At 37.5% G+C, this 20,213-nt stretch overlaps 1 protein-coding gene and 2 long non-coding RNA genes across 6 annotated transcripts in view; 2 read left to right on the top strand and 1 right to left on the bottom strand.

Annotated features, from left to right (window-relative positions):
* LOC146459316 (uncharacterized) overlaps positions 1-20,213 on the bottom strand; it is a 329,226-nt gene that overhangs the window by 226,627 nt on the left and 82,386 nt on the right. The window lies entirely within an intron of this gene.
* LOC146459322 (uncharacterized) overlaps positions 1-20,213 on the top strand; it is a 49,040-nt gene that overhangs the window by 27,827 nt on the left and 1,000 nt on the right. Inside the window, exon 2 of the long non-coding RNA XR_014857967.1 lies at positions 18,668-18,749. This is a non-coding gene — a long non-coding RNA (uncharacterized LOC146459322). The remainder of the gene's footprint in view (positions 1-18,667; positions 18,750-20,213) is intronic.
* On the top strand, positions 281-17,959 carry LOC146459323 (uncharacterized). 4 transcript variants are annotated; one of them, XR_014857996.1, is made up of 3 exons: positions 281-776; positions 1,701-1,731; positions 16,912-17,959. It is a non-coding gene; the product is annotated as an uncharacterized LOC146459323 (long non-coding RNA). The 4 variants fall into 4 exon arrangements; XR_014857997.1 differs by lacking the exon at positions 1,701-1,731 and having other exon boundaries at positions 16,861-17,959; XR_014857995.1 differs by lacking the exon at positions 16,912-17,959 and having other exon boundaries at positions 284-776; positions 1,701-1,964.

Genomic DNA, 20,213 nt, shown 5'->3' with positions numbered 1-20,213 from the left:
CTTTGAGAGATTGATGGTTTGTGATTAAAACTGTGCAGCTACATTTCACCACAGATCACGTTTGATACCCGATTAATTAAATTGAATGACGTTCTGTCATTTTACTGTTTACCGGCTTCCTTAGCCTTAGCAGAGGTATAACCAAAACTGACTTCTGACAATTTTATCGAGTTCGTCATTAAATATCCTTTTTTAATCGATATATAGATTGCGGTTGATATATAGATTGTCCTAAAATAATCACGCTTACGAATTTTTCTTCGGGATTGCACCCGCGAAGGTTTGGAGTAACCTTAAACAGCATTTACCATTAGTAAAATAATGGTAATGTATCTGACACACCTCACACATCACATAGTCTCCTCCTCCGCTCGAGGTAAATTAATGACTGCGAATCTTTTCATATTGGGTGACATGAATGCAGCAGACCAGAAGAAGTTTTTGATGAACTAGGCTACGTTAGGCCAACAGTTCGATTCGAACGCCGGGAACAACTTCAGATATACGTGCTGCCTGGAACTAAGTTGCTTTGCCGTTCTCCAAAGTAATACTCAAGAATGGATTCAAAGCGTCTCTTTATTCTGTTGACTATTTTTACGCTTATCATATACGTACTGATGGACCAGGGAGGAGCTTTTGACCGGCCGACAAGAAGAAGGCCAAGGAGTCGAAGTTGTTCTAGAAGGCTGAAAGGGTGTTCAAGAAGAAGGAGTTCGAGTGGAATAAAGGCAGATGATATCAAGCCTATAGATATCAACGCTGTTTCGACAATCTTGGTAGGTGATCAGTTTCCAAAACCTTGTTAAAATCATTAAATGCGCATCCAAAATTAAATAAGCGCCGTGAACGTACGGAAAAAAAAAAAAAAAAAAAAAAAACAGAAAGAGAAGATAATTGGTGCGAAGAATTTCAGAAATTTTTTCCCTCTAACAGATCGAACTGTACTATTGTACCCTGGAAACAGAAGATGATGTCTAAAACACCTTTCCAGTTAAATACTCTTGTTCGCCTGTCCCCTGATAATTTTGTTCTAGATCTAGATTCATAGAATAGGCTAAAGACTGAATTGGTGAATGGAGCTGCGTCGAGCCGTATCCAGATGTAAGGTTTTTGTCTTAAAATACAAATCATGTTATTTATGTTAGTGTTAAAGCATTTAGCAGGACATTGCTTATTGAGGACACTAAGCGTTTTTTTTTCCTTGTGTGGTTATCTTTGGCGAGACATGATTTTTCCTAATTAAGATATGAACATATACCATTGAGCTGTCAATTTTTGATCGGGATTCCATAGAAATGGTAATTTTACAGGAGAAAAAAGAATCGCTCCGACGGGACTGTGTCATCAAGTAATGTAGTACCGAATAAACTAAAAAAAAAAAGATAGAAATGTCACGGAATAAAAAAAAATAAAAGTACAAAGAGAGGTGTATTTAATCAGTTTATAGAGTAGTTGTCTCGAAACTGACGCTAGTAGATTCATCAACACCAAGCATGGGTAATATAAACACATTCAGCTAAACTTCATGAGATCGGGAATTTATTTCTCTGGATATCATAGATCATGGCAGTAGGCTCACACATCTGGTATGATAAATGCAGATGATAAGCATATTATCAGTGTGTGTTTAACCAGGGCTCTTTGTATGCGTATCTTGTTAGATTGTTGATTTTAATTTCGTTTGTTGTTTTTCTTATTAGACTTCTGAGGAAGAATAAGATGCCCACCTTCAGACGTTGAACCTTTGTCTCTGATCGATGATTTATGAAGTTTCGGCTCACGTGAAATATCGACGGATGATTTTTCAAAACCATGTGGTTTGTAAAGAATGCAAGCTCTGAATCTTTTAAGGTTTGAAGCTGGAGCAATGAATTAAGATGCCAACTTAAGATTCTATGTATTAATAGAATTATTTAGAAGTCAAACGAAATGCAATGTTCTAATAAAATGAGTTTTATTGACTATTTCTGATTCATGTTATCTTTTCAGTTATCTGTGAACCTTTTCCCCGCATAACTAATATTATAACATAGCTAGTAAATTCGTGTAATCAAGTTCAATTGCTCTTGCGTGCTTCATATTTCTTTATACAATAGACTTTGTAAAACTCGCGTTTTGATTGGTCTAGAGGAGTGTGTGATTAGAGTATAGACGCACGATTGACGTCATCGAGTGGTGTGACCGGCGCACGTGATCAGAGTCTAGAATCCAGCGAGAGCGACTGGTCAACGAAGTTTTGTAAACTGTTTTTGCGAGTAGCGGACAAACACAGGCAAATTTTCTCAGGAAAGGAAAACTGTCCAATAAAAAATTGGACAAAGACTGTTGAGAGTGGCCTCAACCAGGATAGGAAAGCTAGAACTTTGTTGTGACGTGAAAAGGAAGCAAATATTTGTCGAAATATGTCGCCGATAGAAATCCGGTAATGGCGAGTCATCGATTACAAATCGCAGTGAAGCGACTTACATACTGTAATATTTTGGTGTCAGGATTTCCTTCTGGAATAAAGGTTAGTTTTGAAAATATTGTTAGTGAAATTCTTTCGGATTACACTTTAATTTGGAAGATCACAATTGCATGTGTGTAGTAGTCCAAAACTAAGTTTGCTGGAACGTTTTTGACTCAGCTCAGGCAACGCGATGCTCGCTCACGAAATGTGTTGAAATGTCTTGGCTATTGTATAAAACAAATAGATTCCATTTTGCCGTGGATCTGTACTCTGATAAGGCACAGAGGACGTCAAAACTTGGCGAGAACATCAGTCACGCTACTCGCCTGCGGCTCGTAGCGTACTTCTTTGTTCTCACCACGTTTAGACGTCATCTGTGCGTTATCAGAGTACAGACGCACGGCAAAATGGAATCTATTTGTTAAATTGTGCACGCTGATGACGTAAACAAACAAATGCCTCGAGAAGAAAAATTTCTTTGTGAATGACTTTGGCATTTTGCTTTCAAAAGCGAGAAAAAGCTTCAGCAAAAAGTTTAACTACATATACAGATTGCAACAGGCGAAACAGCTTCTGAAGAAGATCTGCTTACTGTATCTTTGGGATTAGGGTTTTTAACTCCCGAAAATAAAAAGAAAGAAAGAAAAGAAGAAAAAGAGAACAAACCGGGACAGTGTAATCTTGTCTCGTAAAACTATTAATTTTCTGAGGCTAACTTCGCTTTCTCGGAAGGAAAACACAATTGTGCTTGATTTTTTATCGTTTTATTCAGCCGACGAGCAAGCGGACATCTCAGATCATTATTTAAGCCACAGACTTTCTTTGTAATATTCGAGTACTTGTGGGAATCCAATTCCATGAAAGTACAGGCTTGATTGTGAATTTGTACTCATATCCTTTTCTAATTGACCGATTGTTCGTATTCGTAACAGTTTTATTGCGAAGTTTTTAAAAACTGTGCGCCGCACGGTTTGATAAATTCACTTTTAAATTCAATTTCGCTTGCGCTTTTATTGTATCGGATTAAAAATTGCACGCCTTTGCATCTTAAAACAAGACTTTTCTGAATAAAATTTTTATTTAGGAAAGCTTCAGTTGTTCTTTTTTCTTTCTATTTTCATCGATAAAACGTGACAACTGCGTAAATCTTGCGTAAGCAAACACATGTCCTTGCGACAGGAAACTACATTATCACTTTGTAACGTCAGGAACAAAATTTCAAGTTTGTTTTTTTGGAAAATGTTTAAATGGAAAACAGTGTATTTTATTCGATAATTGTAAACTTTAACTATCTTAGACTAAAGGGGTGTTGCTTCTTTTAACCTGTACGTTGTGTATTTTACTGAACACGGGGTTGTTTTTACCACTTTGCACATTGGGTGAATGTTTGGTAAATCTCTGGTCAAAATAGAATCAACGGGTTGAACTACCTTGTTGAAAATGTTATTACGAATTATACTCAGGCATATTAAGGCATGGCCAAAAGCCTCATTTGCATAAAAAATAGAAAACAATCATAACATTTCGTACATTAAACAAAAAACTGTCAAACTTGGTAGTTATATAAAACTTGAAGACCTTAACTGATTTTTGCTTCAAAGTGATAAGCATTTTGGTCACGTGACCTGTAAATGATCATTGATTGTTAAAGATCTTCTAGGCCAAATGGGGTATATAAAATGAAATAGTATTTAATCTCTTTTGGTGTCATACGTTTACATGTTAAGGGCTTAAAATGAATTAGCCTTGTTTGCGTGTCCACATTAAATAGCAGTCCTGTAATTAAGGGAAATAGGTCACGTGACATTAGAAATGACTTAATAACTTTTGATAGGAATGACAGGTACCACCATACAAGGCTAATTAATAATGAACTTTCATAGTGTAATAGTATGACACCCGAAAAGGTTTGATGATAGTTTGTTTTATATACCCCGTTTTACTTTAAAGATTTTAGACGTTAATCATCATTTAATGGTCACGTGACCAAAATGTTCCACACATTAAAGCAAGAATCAGTTAAGGTCATCAGGTTTCATAAGACTGCCAAGTTTGACGTTTCTTTGTTCAATCCACGAAATGTTATGATTGTTTTCTGATTTTATGCAAATGAGGCTTTTGGCCATGCCTTAATATGCCTGAGATATTACTTTTTTTACTACAAAAAATGTCACGGAATAGAAAAGTTAAAAAAAAAAAAGTGATAATTGTAGTTTATCAGATTGTTAGGACTGACGCTAGTAGGTATATTAACGCTAATTAACAATTATTCCATGAGCGCGCGTTGGATATGAGATGGTAAATAGCCAACGAGGCGCGAAGCGCCGAGTTGGCTATAACCAATCTCATATCCAACAAGCGCGAATGGAATAATTGTTTTATTAAATTTTCCGCGTTTGGGTATTGCTTTTGAAGTTTACTGAATTTTATTTTAAGTTAAAATTTCTTTCAAATTAAAACGACCGGATGTTGAGGCAACTACCTACAAAAGCGCGCGAAAATTAATGATCACATGACACGCGCAGCTCTTTGCAAACCGAGTTGAATGAAAAATCCAAAGCGAAGAAGATCAAACACAGTCGGACATCTCAAATGCAAGAAACGTTTAAATGTACGAGCTACCACCTTTCTGAGACAAGCATTCAAGTGCTTTTGAAGTTCCAGCTCATCGAGAAGCGAAATTGTTGTGCACATTTGAGCAAATGTTTTGCTGTGTGGTGCCGAGCGAAGGAAGGGATCAAGGACGGCTTTTTTTTACGCTGCACTGAATTCCTCCAGACGTTTTAAAACACTTAAGGCAAGTTCAAGTGTACGAGGTACAACCTCACTGAATCAAGCATTCAGTGCAAGTTTTTAAGCTTCAAGCTTATCGAGAAGCGTAAGAGCTGTGCACGTTTGTGCAAATGTTTTGCTGAGTGGTGCCGAGCGACGGAAACGAACATTATGGCCGCTGCTCGTACGGATTTCATAGATGAACTTTTGTAACTGGAGTCCTCGTAAATGCGTAGAAACATAAAGGCAGGCATTAAGCTCTTCTTGAGAAATTTCTTCGATCAGTTTTAACCTCTTACCGCAAGGATTTGCAAGCCATCCTGAAATTTTTGAAGGTAACCGGTTGTTATTGTTGTTGTTGTTAAGTTTATGTAATGTACATCGTAAAATCGTGCAATTTTTCTGATTTTAAAGGAAACTTCAGAGATACGTACCATTAAATAGTGTCATACCGAACTTTGTGCCTTTTATTGTTGTAATATTTTGATTGCATTGTTTGGTATTTCTTCCTTTTCTTTTTTTTTTTCTACATTTTTCTGAAGAAACTTTCGCTTCCCGCCGAAAAAAAATTAGCTTAGCGACACCTGGGGCATTCGTTTTCCAAATAAGGTCAAACTACGGTATATGAGCTGATAACCGAGATTTAGTGAACCAATCAGAACGTTAGAAAAGCAATATCCGAAGCTGAGAATTTAATAAAGGTGGATAATATATCAATGCGTGCTAGCAGCACAAATTTCAAACACAGTCAACAAAGTAAATGGAAGAAAGGTCCTCGCAGTTACTACGCAACTTAAGCAGTTGCCAAAAAAATGGCCTAAAAAATACAGGCTTCAACGGGTTACAAACCCATGACCTCTGTGATACCGGTGAAAAGCTCTACCGATTCAGCTATCAATCCAAGTGGCAGCTGGTCATTCTGTGAGTTCATAATAAGCCCGTGATGGATGAATAAATGAATGTAAATATATGGGACATATATTTAAACTGCGTATACTTAAGAGCCGTTGTCAGTAACTTTCGAGAATCCGGCGACAGAAGCGAAAATTCGAATTTTTTTTTATTTGCCCCAAAAGACCCTTTTGGTGAACTATTTTCAAAAATAATATTCAAAAGTTCCAGCGATTTTTTTTTTCGGCAAAAATTAGGAAAGTTCGAAATCGGCCTCAACGTGCCCGATGGCCCGATTGAAATTATGCAAATTAGTACATTTTCAAAACTCTCGTTCAAGACAAGGCAACGTTTTCTCGAGTTGACACTTTCACAATCGTTTTTACATCCCTTTTACTTGCTTCCAAACTATATTTTATCTCGACCTGAACATTCTTTCATTTGAAGTTAGCAACGTAAAGAATACAATGTTTGCTATTTCTTAGATAGAGTGATTTTAGCCATATTTCAGATGACCATATCATCGGGGGTATACGAATATACTGGTAATGAAATAACTTTTTTGAACGGGTAATTTTTCTTATTTATCATGTTCAAATATTTAGTTTGGCCCGTGAAAAGCGAGCGCGTTAGGTCGAGATGTGTGGAATGCACTTTGACATAATTCGCCATTTCAGCACTTCATGTTCCTCCTGTTACTTTGCACGTGATACAGTTCACGGAAGCTTTTAGATAAAAGCCAAGGTCTCTGGTTTCATTTCATGCTTTAATACACGTAAATAACTAGCTTTAAACTTGAGAGCTCCCTATATTAGCATTAAGTCATCAAATGATTCGTTTCAGGTGAAATTTTCGAGTTTATATTGAGCCGTTCAAGTGAGATGAAAGAGCCGTTCCCAGGGAAACAACTCGAAATCAGTGAAATTAATACCCTGTCTCTCATATCATGCTACACTTCCAAACTACCGTTATTTTTAAGCTAGAAAGTGTAAATGCTCCCTTTTTGCGTGACCTAAAACAGAATTTGCCTTAAATGTTACGAATAAAGTCCACTGCAATAAAAAACTAAAAAAATTGCGCACCGACGTAAATGTAAACATCAGCCGTTTCTCAACTCGCCACATGGGTGAAACGCGTCCGTTGTTTTACCTCTGTATACATTTATGACCAGAAAGTAGAAACAAAAATTCTTCTCTATGCCCATCTGTATAAAAACACTTGCCAACCAAGCTTTTGTTTTTCTGTGTGTTTGTCGAAACTACTGAAGAATAGTGCAACATTGTTGCTGACTACTTGACTCATTCAATCACAACCGGATAACACGACTGATCATGAATACTAGATATAAAAAAATGCTCTTAATTCTCTCCAATCGTTACTCACATTATATCCAGCGATATCACATCTTAGAGGCAAGGCTGAAAGTTGTCTCAAATTCCGCATATTAGAAATTTAAAGTTTTGAACAACGCGAACAACTTTCATTGCGTGACAAGTGAAATGTGATACGCAAGCGCGCGAAAAGCACAGGAATAAGCTGTGTCAACATTTACGCTTGTGATGACAGTGCGAAAATAATTTTTGAAATTACAAGAAGAAATTAAGACAAGTCAAGGTCTGCAAGGTATATTTGATTGCCGGATTGAAACGAAAATCATGTATCCCCCCCGGGGGGGATTTTACCGAATTCTCATCAACAACAACAACAACAACCTTTATTTTCCTCAAAATAAAGCCGAAATTAACTAAAATGAAAAGTAAACAAATCAAGAGCTTTCGAGGTCTCGATGCGCTATTTCAATACTATCCTCAAACAAAACGCTAATATATTTAGGAGAGTAATGTTTTTCTTTCGCCATGGAACCTCTCCGTGCGGATCGATCAAGTTTAAAAAATGCGCAATATTTGCAATGTGTTACGCTTAATCAATACAAAAAGGGCGTTCGCTCGCACCTATACAGGCACAAAAAATCCGGCCTATGAAGAAATTCAGGACGAAATAGTGTTGTTGCTAGAAAGGGCAGGTAAAGTGTTTTCATTTGAGTGAAACTAAGAGCATGAAAGAACATTTTATTTCCTTTTCTGATTTTCCCCTATTTTTTTAGAGTCGTTGTTCATCATGATCAATGTATGCACTGTGGCTTAACCTAATCCAAATGGAACTCGTAATAAGTTATATCTTCAACCAATTCCATATAAAGACCACTATAAATTGAATAATCACTAGACTCTGGTACACAGGTTCAAAAGATACTCTCACTGGCCTTTTCAAAGGCTGTTTGAGTGGTGGATACTCTGGAGCACGCTAGGAGGATTTAACAATGACAACGTCAGACTTGAACAGTGAGATAAGAGATAACACCGTCTTTTAGACCGAACACGAACATCTGAGAAATACCAGTCGTGCCCCTTGTCCTTTGACACAAGTGCGCACTATAGAAAATAAATTAAGGTTAAACTCTTATCTTGAAATTCGATCAGCTCTACCGTCAGCAATAATGCAGAATAATGTTGTGTATTTCCAGTTAACATTTTATCACCATCATTGACTCATTTCAAACTGACATTAAAGCTACGTTAAATATTTGACTGCAATAGGCTTTATCACGGTTTTCGACGCCATTTTGAAGAGTAGGCAAACAGGCGTGAAATAACAGTGTTTGTCTGGAAATTCGATGTCAAATAATTTTCATAAAATGATAAAACATTGCTGCTGAAAAATTCATGAATTGGAAACTTTTGGCATTAGGAAAAGGATTTTAAGAAAAAAAATTGGAGGGATGTAACTGTGCCAGAAAGCGTCCAGTCGTGTTTTGAACTTTTCATACATTTTCCTGTATTTTTTTTCCTGCGAACTATTTATAGTACTACAGTTCACGGCTGGTTCGCTTTACAGACAAATGTATGGAAAGTTCAAAACACGACTGGACGCTTTCTGGCACAGTAACATCCCTCCAATTTCTTTTCTTAAAATCCTTTTCCTAATGCTAAAAGTTTACAATACATGAATTTTTCAGCAGCAATGTTTTATGAAAATTATTTGACGTCGAATTTCCATACAAACACTGTTATTTCAAGTCTGTTTGCCTACTCGTCAAAATGGCGTCGAAAACCGCGATAAGGCCTATTGTATTTTAACACGTTAACCTGAAAAGAAGTCTTTTTTTTGTTTTTTCGTTCCATTCATGGTAAACGTCCTTATTGCATTGATTAACCGTATAACACATTGCAAATCTTGCGCACCTTTTGAGCTTGATCCACAACTTTTGAGCATTGATCCATGGCGAAAGACAAACTTCACTCTCCTAAGTGTATTAGCTTTTTGTTTGAGGATAGTATTGATATACCGCATTGAGGTTTCAAAAGGTCTTAATTTGTTAACTTGATTTGTAAATTAATTTCGGTTTCACTTTTCCTGTAATGTTATTGATGAGAATCCGACACAGACAATACAGAGTGAATCTCGGAGGAGGAAAACTACATGATTATCGTTTCAGTCCATTAAATATACCTTGCAAACCTTGACTTGTCTCAATTTCATCTTGTAATTTCAAATTATTTTCGCACTGTCATCACTGACAAGCGCAAATATTGACAAAGCTTATTCCTGTTCTTTTCGCGCGCTTGCGTATCACATTTCACTTGTCACGCACTGAAAGTTATTCGCGTTCCTGTGTTGTTCAAAACTTCAAATTTCTAATATGCGGAATTTGAGACAACTTTCAGCCTTGCCTCGGGGATGTGACATCGCCGTATATAATGTGAGTAACGATTGCAGAGAAGTAAGAGCATTTATTTATATCTAGTATTCAGTCGTGCTATCCGGTTGTAATTGAATGAGTCAAGTAGTCAGTAACAATGTTGCACTATTCTTCAGTATTTTCGACAAACACACAGAAAAACAAAAGCTTGGTTGGCAAGTGTTTTTATACAGATGGGCATAGAGAAGAATTTTTGTTTCTACTTTCTGGTCATAAATGTATACAGAGGTAAAACAACGGACGCGTTTCATCCATGTGGCGAGTTGAGAAACGGCTGATGTTTGCATTTACGTCGGTGCGCGATTTTTTCAGTTTTTTATTGCAGTGGACTTTATTCGTAACATTTAAGGCAAATTCTGTTTTAGGTCACGTAAAAAGGGAGCATTTACACTTTCTAGCTTAAAAATAACGGTAGTTTGGAAGTGTAGCGTGATATGAGAGACAGGGTATTAATTTCACTGATTTCAAGTTGTTTCCCTGGGAACGGCTCTTTCATCTCACTTGAACGGCTCAATATAAACTCGAAAATTTTACCTGAAACGAATTATTTGATGACTTAATGCTAATATGGGGAGCTCTCAAGTTTAAAGCTAGTTATTTACGTGTATTAAAGCATGAAATGAAACCAGAGACCTTGGCTTTTATCTAAAAGCTTCCGTGAACTGTATTGACACGTGCAAAGTTACAGGAGGAACATGCAGTGCTGAAATGGCGAATTGTGTCAAAGTGCATTCCACACATCTCGACCTAACGCGCTCGCTTTTCACGGGCCAAACTAAATATTTGAACATGATAAATAAGAAAAATTACCCGTTCAAAAAAGTTATTTCATTACCAGTATATTCGTATACCCCCGATGATATGGTCATCTGAAATATGGCTAAAATCACTCTGTCTAAGAAATAGCAAACATTGTATTCTTTACGTTGCTAACTTCAAATGAAAGAATGTTCAGGTCGAGATAAAATATAGTTTGGAAGCAAGTAAAAGGGATGTAAAAACGATTGTGAAAGTGTCAACTCGAGAAAACGTTGCCTTGTCTTGAACGAGAGTTTTGAAAATGTACTAATTTGCATAATTTCAATCGGGCCATCGGGCACGTTGAGGCCGATTTCGAACTTTCCTAATTTTTGCCGAAAAAAAAAATTCGCTGGAACTTTTGAATATTATTTTTGAAAATAGTTCACCAAAAGGGTCTTTTGGGGCAAATAAAAAAAAATTCGAATTTTCGCTTCTGTCGCCGGATTCTCGAAAGTTACTGACAACGGCTCTTAACATATAATTATATTTGAACATATATTTGAACCGCGGTTTAAATATATGGAAAATTATTGACAAAGCCAGAGCCTACACTAACATTTCAAAGCGATGCAATCTCTGCATCGCAGAGAAATTCTTTATAATATGTAGGCCCGAAATGGCAACCTTAAACAAGCGTGATGAACTCTTGTCTACCTGCAGGCACCGAAGAAAATACATTCTTAGATACAATAGTTAAACAAACGCGCGCGCTCGTGCATCTTTTAAAATTCTGTAAGCATTCGTTTTAACGGTCAAATGTCACGCGTTCATATTGCTGATATAGCCTTTAACGATACTTCATTGTGTATGGAGATTACTGAGGAGTGGATCAACCTTGCGTTGATCTACGAAACAAATTTGTATTAGATACATATGTGCTCAAATTGAGTAGTCCAGCTACTTCTATAACCGCTCCTTTCTTGTAGAGCACTCCATTGGCTTCACTGGTGATCAACGCCTGAATTATCACGCTCCTAATAATTGAGCACTGTCTTACCGAAGAGCCATACATGGAACGCGTATCGTTCAATTACTCAACGAAGAACATCCCTGTCGCATCGAGAAAGACCTACATCACGCAATTGATCGACAAGACAGAACAGTTTTTATGTAGGATGAGATGGAAAGCTTTCCACTTCTTAAACACAGAACAAACTGCGGCGAAAGAAACTTTTGGCAGTCCGGCACAGTTATCAAATTTGATAACCGCGTGACGTCACAACATGGCGCCAGCCCAGAGCTCGGTGAGTTTTCGGAGAGCGTTCAATTGTTTCGGTAATTTTTCGATTGTGTTCGCGTTCCATACCCAGAATTCCAGGCATGAACATCGATAGCACAATAAACTTCAAGGCCCTGCAACAATGGCGACCATCGGGAAAGAATTATGCGAGATCTTCCCTTGCGATTTGAAGAGGTGGTACGAAATGACAGTCCCTTTCAGGTATGTTTATTGTCTTTGCCATCAACTTTAGGGTAGTTGGGAATTTTTGTGGTACACGAAGAAAATAATGTTGTGATCTTCATTAATATATCTTTCGATTCAACACTTATTTGCCGGAGGGCATGAAGAATTGTAAGAGGGCACTATGATATTTTGATTTGCGGTCTGATTCCGCTACTGACCGCCATTGTTAATTACTCTTGCTTCTAGGATGACTAGAAATGAAGGCAGCCGGCATTGATTTCCACCGAGAGAAAAATAGCTACTTAACCTTTGGAAACAGGGGTCCTTTTTAACTGACAATGCGAGTTGCCCTCGGTGGAAGAAATACCGGAGGAATTGTCGAACATTGTCTAGATGTTCAAGAGTGCCAAGAAAGCCTGTACGTTGAGAGATCAGGCTGAGAGATGTTGCTGGCAAGCAAATAGGCCGAGTACAATACTTTCTTAATAGAGATAAAAAGGAGCTCATGGACTGTGGGAAAGTCTAGTGATGAAGGGTAGGATTTCAAAATTAAGTTATCCAGGAACGATTTTGATAAACAACTCAGTCGAAAACTATCGAACGCTTTGTTCCGGAAATGCCTCCTTGGCAATTACATGTCTTTGTCTTGTTCAGTATCGTTACTAATATGATCGGATACGAACGGAAATAATTCGTATTTTTCTAGGTAGTACATTTAAGCTTACATTTACATGACTGTAATATTTCTATTTCAGTTCTCGTCGTTAGATAACCAGCCAGCCGACAGTAACCACAGAGAGTGATTTCAGAGCTCGGTGATGAAGGTGACATGCCGGATGTTGAGGTATGCCTTCACAGTACGATTTTACGATTTTCCCAAAATGTAATTATCCTTTACAAATTTATGCTTGGTGTTTTAATCCCGTGTGATGCCAGACTCATAACAGTTCGAGCTTTGAGCCACAGCAAACAACCTCAATACGCCCTTTCAAGAACAATTTAAACGGGACTTGTCCGTTGCACTTCTATTGCAGTACGTCGCTTCAATTATTTAGGACAGATCGAAGCGACTCTACACACGTCGCTGCTCAATCGAATCATCGCCTCCTGCACTTTCGAAATCCCTGGTACAAGAAAGAAACAAAATTTATTTGAAGTCCCATTTTTAAAGTTAGTTATAACGCAACATTTCTTCATTCATACAGATTGACGAAGGACAAGAAGGAGAGGAGCACGGCAACAAGAAGTTCAAATCATGTTAATGTTTATGCAATAAAGGGAATAAACAAGCATCTTTGATGGAAGTTATTTTCTTGGGATTGGTGTTTCTTTTTGATCGGCTATCGCTCAGGAATTCTGTGCTTCAGCCAAAACCGCTCGAGGTTTCCTCGGTCCACGACGACGCTATGAGGCTTTCGATAGATATCAAAATGAGCTTTGTCAATTAATTATGGACAAAGATTGTACCGTATTTTCCTGATGTCAGGCCAAAATTCCTATTCTAAACCTTTCCTTGTGCACAATTCACTGTGCGACCGAAATCGAATGTTGAATTAGAGCCCCATCAAAATGTTTTCGTATTGAAATGGCCATCATATTGAAAGAAGATGGTTGCTATGATAACATGTCACGTGAACTGTAAGTTGCGGTTTGATTGGCTAATAGTTTGTTTTGGTCCCGGTTATCAAATTTGATAACTGTGCCGGACTGTTTGGGTTCAAGACCAAGAACTGCCCACCCGCCATTGAAGAGATGAAAGCCTCCACAACATCAAATTCAAGGATATTAACTGCCAGTTCCAAAGAGACCTAGACGAAGACATTAGATCAGTTAAAAACGACAACCGCTTACTTGTCAAGGCCGATAAATCTACCAACTTTTACAAACTAGAAACCGCAAAGTACACTAAACTACTAGACGCAAACATAACTAAAACTTACAAGAAAGCCGACAAAGGACAACTACGCATAATTGACGCCGAAGCGAAAGTAATCACCAAGAAACTTAACATAGATGACAGGGTCGAGGCAACAGCTATAAAAGAAGCATTTTTTACACTAAAAGACCATAAGGATAATTTTGTCAACAAACCTACTTGCCGATTGATCAACCCATCGAAGCAGGAGATAGGAAGAATAAGCAAGCAAATCCTTGAGAAAATCAACAAGAAACTTGTAAATGCCACAAACGTAAACCAGTGGAAGAACACGTCCTCCGTGTTAGCATGGTACAAGAACTTACCGAATAACCGTACCTCGGCATTTATCAGTTTCGATGTCGTTGAATTCTACCCCTCGATATCTGAATTACTGCTCAAGCGCGCACTAGACTTCGCATCCAATTACGTGTCCATCTCACCCGACGACCGCCATACAATTATACAGGCAAGACAATCACTCCTTTTCAGCAAAGGAAACCCATGGCAAAAGAGAAATTCAAACACACTCTTCGACGTCACCATGGGAAGCTACGATGGAGAGAAGACGTGTGAATTCTCCCTTTGTAACGCGAGAATAGAATTTTCAAGTTTGTTTATTGGAAAATTTTTAAATAGCAACCAGTGTATTTTATTCGAGAATTAGAAACCTTAACTACCTCAGACCAAAGAGGTGTTGCTTCTTTTACCCTGTAAGTTGTGTATTTTTACTGAACATTTTTATTTTTACCACTTTGGAAGTTGGGTGAATGCTTGGTAAACCTCTGGTCAACCTAGAATCAACGGGTTACACTACCTTGTCGAAAATGTTATTAAACAATTTGTTTATGTGTCAGCTGTCCGTTCATCGATCGAGATATGAAGCACTTGGGAAGTTTGGAGAGCACTCAAGAAGCTAGCGTTGCTCGAGGCGCACGCATCTCTCGTGCTTTCTAAACTTATCGAGTGCTTCGTATCTCGAGGAACGCTACTGAAGCGTAAACCAATTGTTAATAATAGTGTATATAGAATTGACGGAATTTTCGCGAAATTTGGTCCGAAAGTTAACTGAACAACGAGGAACAAACCTGTGTCCGCATTTATTTAAAATCAAAAACTTCCTTCCAGGCGGCCTCGGAACGTAACACGTTTCCAACTTCTTTTTTACTGGAACTTGACAGATCTATTAAAAGAAAACCAATAGGAATACGGGGAAATGTTCACACACTTTGAGAAATTGATGGTTTGTGACTAACACTGTGCAGTTACATTTCATCAGAGATCACGTTTGATACCCGATTAATTCAATTGAATGACGTTCTGTCATTTTACTGTTTACCGGCTTCCTTCCCCTTAGCAAAGGAATAACAAAAACTGACTTCTGACAATTTTATCGAATTCTTCATTAAATAACCTTTTTTAATCGATATATAGATTGTGGTGCTTTCCTAAAATAATCACGCTTACGAACTTTTTTTCGGGAAGGCACCCGCGAAGGTTTGAAGTAACCTTAAACAGTATTTACCATCAGAAAAATAATGGTAATGTGTCTGACAGACCTCACATATCACATAGTCTCCTCCTCCGCTCGAGGTAAATTAATGACTGCGAATCTTTTCATATTGGGTGACACGAATGCAGCAGACCAGAAGAGGTTTTTGATGAACTAGGCTACGTTAGGCCAACAGTTCGATTCGAACGCCGGGAACAACTTCAGATATACGTGCTGCCTGGAACTAAGTTGCTTTGCACGTTCTCCAAAGCAATACTCAAGAATGGATTCAAAGCGTCTCTTTATCCTGTTCACTATTTTTACCCTTATCATATGCGTACTGATGGACCAGGGAGGAGCTTTTGACCGGCCGACAAGAAGAAGGCCAAGGAGTCGAAGTTGTTCCAGAAGGCTGAAAGGGTGTTCAAGAAGAAGGAGTTCGGGTGGAATAAAGGCAGATGATATCAAGTCTATAGATATCAACGCTGTTTCGACAATCTTGGTAGATGATCAGTTTCCAAAACCTTGTTAAAATCATTAAATGCGCTTCCAAAATTAAATAAACGCCGTGAACGTACAGAAAAAAAAAAAAAAAAAAAAAGAACGAGAAGAGAAGATAATTGCGAGGAAGAATTTCAGAATTTTTTTCCTCTAACAGATCGAACTGTGCTATTGTACACTGAAAACAAAAGTTGACGTCTGAAACACCTTTCCAGTTAAATACTCTTGTTCGCCTGTCCCCTGATAGTTGCGTTCTAGATCTAGATTCATGGAATAGGCTAAAGGCTGAATTGGTGAATGGAGCTGAGTCGAGTCGTATTCCAGATGTAAGGTTTTTGTCTTAAAATACAAAACATGTTATTTATGTTTGTGTTAAAGCATTAACACGACATTGCCTATTGAGGACACTAAGCGCTGTTTTCCTTTTGTGGTTATCTTTAGCAAGACATGATTTTTCCTAATTAAGATATGAGCATATACCATTGAGCTGTCAATCTTTGATCGGTATTCCATAGAAATAGCAATTTTACAGGAGAGGAAAGAATCGCTCCGACGGGATTGTGTCATCAAGTAATGTAGTACCGAATAAACTAAAAAAAAAAGATAGAAATGTCACGGAATAAGAAAAGATAAAAGTACTGACGCCAGTAGATTTATCAACACCAAGCATGGGTAATATAAACACATTCAGCTAAACTTCATGAGATCGGGAATTTATTTCTCTGGATATCATAGATCCTGGCAGTAGGCTCACACATCTGGTTGATAATCGCAGCTGATAAGCATATGATCAATGTGTGTTTAACCAGGGCTCTTTGTATGCGTATCTTGTTAGATTGTTGATTTTAATTTCGTTTGTTGTTTTTCTTATTAGACTTCTGAGGAAGAATAAGATGCCCACCTTCAGACGTTGAACCTTTGTCTCTGATCGATGATTTATGAAGTTTCTCAGTTGAAATATCGACGGATGATTTTTCGAAACCATGTAGTTTGTAGAGAATGCACGCTCTGAATCTTTCACGGTGTGAAGCCGGAGCATTGAATTAAGATGCCAACTTAAGATTCTATGTATAATAGAGTTATGTAGAAGTAAAACCAAATGCAATGTTTTAATAAAATGAGTTTTCTAGACTAGTTCTGGTTCATGCTAGAAAAGAAAAACGCCGTTTTCAAAAAAATGTGTCTGCGATTTCCACTGAAAAATTCAATGTCAAATCTGAGTAACTCGTTTTAGTTTGGTGTTTGACTCTTGGAAATGTGTATACTTCAGGAACCAAGTCAAAAAAGAACATCGAAAACATATCATTTTAGCTAACTAGTTGTTTCCAGAACATGCAAAGTTCTCACTGAAGGCAATCCATTCAAACCTGCCTGACCTATAACTTTTTAAATTTTAACCGGAATTTACCAAATTGATAGTATTGGGAGTATTCATGTAATTTACCAACATTTACCAATTAACTAAAAATAGAATATCGAAATCAAGGAGAGAGAAAAGCAAACGTGGTTTCCAGAATATCTACATTGTTGTGGCATTATGTATTTGAAAAATAACAAATCAGACTAAAAGCACACATATATCTACTGTCAATTATCTATGAACATTTTCCCCGCATAAGGAATATTCCTTATATTTGGGGAAAATAAACATTGGTGGATAATAAAAGTGGCTGTCTGACCTTAATTGGGATGTTAAGTGACAAAATGAGAGCCCCTCTTAGGCTTACATCTGTTTTAGCAATCACATCACCTTGTGAAATTTACAAAGAACTTATAATAAATTGTTTCCTTGCACAATTATATGCCAATCATAAGATTTAGGGTTACTTCTGTAATGTTATTATATTGTTGGCCACAAGTATCCGCTGAAGTAACTGTGGTTTACTTTCTAATGTCAACAAATGTTTAGATACTTTTTTTCAAAGCAACATCTGCAGTTTACAACATTGAGACCAGGTCCAATTTCCGACAAATTTTTCTGAGGCGTCGGGACTCTCTTTTTGAGGACGGGTCATTTTTTTTAAAAACTGCTTGAAAAAGTATCAAGACTAATACCTTTTAAAGATCTGCTCATTATTAAGCCATGTCTTAAACACTATCTGGCATCAATGAAGTACTAAGAAGATTTTATTTAAAAACAAGGTAATTCCTTCAGTAATAATAAAAACAAAATTACTGTTATCAACGGAAGCCCTATTAGTATTGTATTCATTTACAGCACACATCAATTCTTACTTGGGTTGATATCGGCGCATTGGCGCATTAATGCATTGCCGGAAACAGGTACTGATGTGCGCCGTATTACTGGCATACTCAATATGTTAGACGTGTTAGCCGTTGACCTCCTCCTCTCCAGGTAATCTAAGAAATTGCGAATCTTTTATTATTGGGTGACAAGAATGCAGAATATCAGAAGCGGTGAGATCGAAGTAATGATTTGGTGGGCTAGGCTGGGCCAATAATTTAATTCGCACGTCGAGAACAACCTCAGAATCCAAGCTGCTGGGAACTAAATTGCTTTGTACGTTTTTCAAAGTAAGACTTTAGAATGGAATCAAAGCGTCTCTTTATCCTGTTAATTTATTGCTGCTTGTGATATGCGTTCTGGCGGACCTGGGGGAGGCTTTTGTAGTGCGGTTGCCAAGAAGGAGGAGACGAAAATGTTTAAGGAGGCTGAAAAGGTGTTCAAGGAGACGTAGTAAGAGTGGAATAAAGGCAGATGTCATCAAGCCTTTAGATATGAACCATGTGTCGACAATCTTGGTAGGTAATCAGTTTTATAAGTGCCAATACCTTTTTAAAATCTTGAAATGCACTTCCAAAATCAGCGTCAGAGAGCGTATAGAAACAAACAAAAGATAAGATTATTAGTAGGAGAATTTCTGAACTTTCCCCATCTATTTCCTTCATACATGTGGATAAAAGTTCGCTGTTATTTGCTGTATTATTGTATTAACAAAGGGATCTGAAACATGTTTTCGGTAAACGCAAACGTTCAGCTCATGTTAGTGAGAATCTGTCCGGAAGGCCTAAATGACCTTATAATCTAAAATTGAATCGTAAAGAAAGACATTTTTCTTTGTCAGTCAAGCAATCTGAAACTTTCGTAACAAGGAAAGTTTGATTCATCGATAACAGAGCAAAATTCGCCTGGTAAATTGAAGGGTAGGCTTCTGTTTCTAAAATCTTCAGCTAACCAAATCGAAACAGACAGGAATGTGTTCGCGTACTCTGAATCCCTTTTGCCGACCTGAAAGAGATCTTGGACAACAGAAGATGACGTCTGAAACACCTTTCCAGTTAAATATTTTCTTTTGTACGTTCGTAATTTTCTAGCGTACGTTTGCGAGTTTTTTTCCAGAATAGGCTAAAGACAGAATTGGTAAATGGACTGAAGTCTTACTCCAGATGTGAGGGGTTTGTCTTAATAAAATCATGTTATTTATAACAAGGTCCAAGCATTTACCACGCCGTTGCTTATTGACGACACTAAACGTGGCTGTCCGTTTGTGCTGATCGTTGGCGAGACATAGCCGAGTTTCTTTATTGAGATATCAAGATATGCCACTGTGCTTACAGTCGTCAATCGGGATTCTATAGACATGGTCATTTTACAGCAGAAAAAGAGTGACATCGCTCCTAAGAAATATTAAACCGTATTTAGTTGTTGTTGTTGTTGTTGTTATTTTTTTTATTAATTAAAAAGCATCTTTCACAATGGTATTGTGTCATCGAGTGAAGTTGCCGAATGGACTCTCCTACGTTGAAATCTGGAACGAATTATTATTATTTTTTAATACAAAAAAAGGCCACGGAATGTAAAAGTTTAAAAACAAAGAGATAACTAAATGTAAATATATGAAACATATATAAGGGATAACTGCAGTCAATCAGATTGTAGAGTAGTCGTTGGGAACTGGCGCTAATAGATTCGTTAACACCAAAGATGGATATTAACTCAAGTTGTACCAGCGGCACAAATTTCAAACACAGTCAACCAATTGAATAGAAAAAAAAAATTCTCGAAATTAGTATGCAACTGAAGCAGTTGGGAAAAGAAAGCTTGCAAAAATTCAACGGCATTCAAACCGATGACCTCTGCGATGCCGGTGCTGTGTTCTTCCAACTGACTAATCAAGCGAACTGGGAGCCAGTCATTCTGTGACTTCGCAATATACTCGTGATGGATGAAAAAATGAATGTAAATGCAGAGGAACCCCCGATTTT

This window comes from Pavona decussata, unplaced genomic scaffold (assembly GCF_977016875.1).
Source record: "Pavona decussata unplaced genomic scaffold, jaPavDecu1.1 SCAFFOLD_220, whole genome shotgun sequence".
Taxonomy (NCBI): Eukaryota; Metazoa; Cnidaria; class Anthozoa; order Scleractinia; family Agariciidae; genus Pavona; species Pavona decussata.
This window is presented reverse-complemented; position numbering and strand designations above follow the sequence as displayed.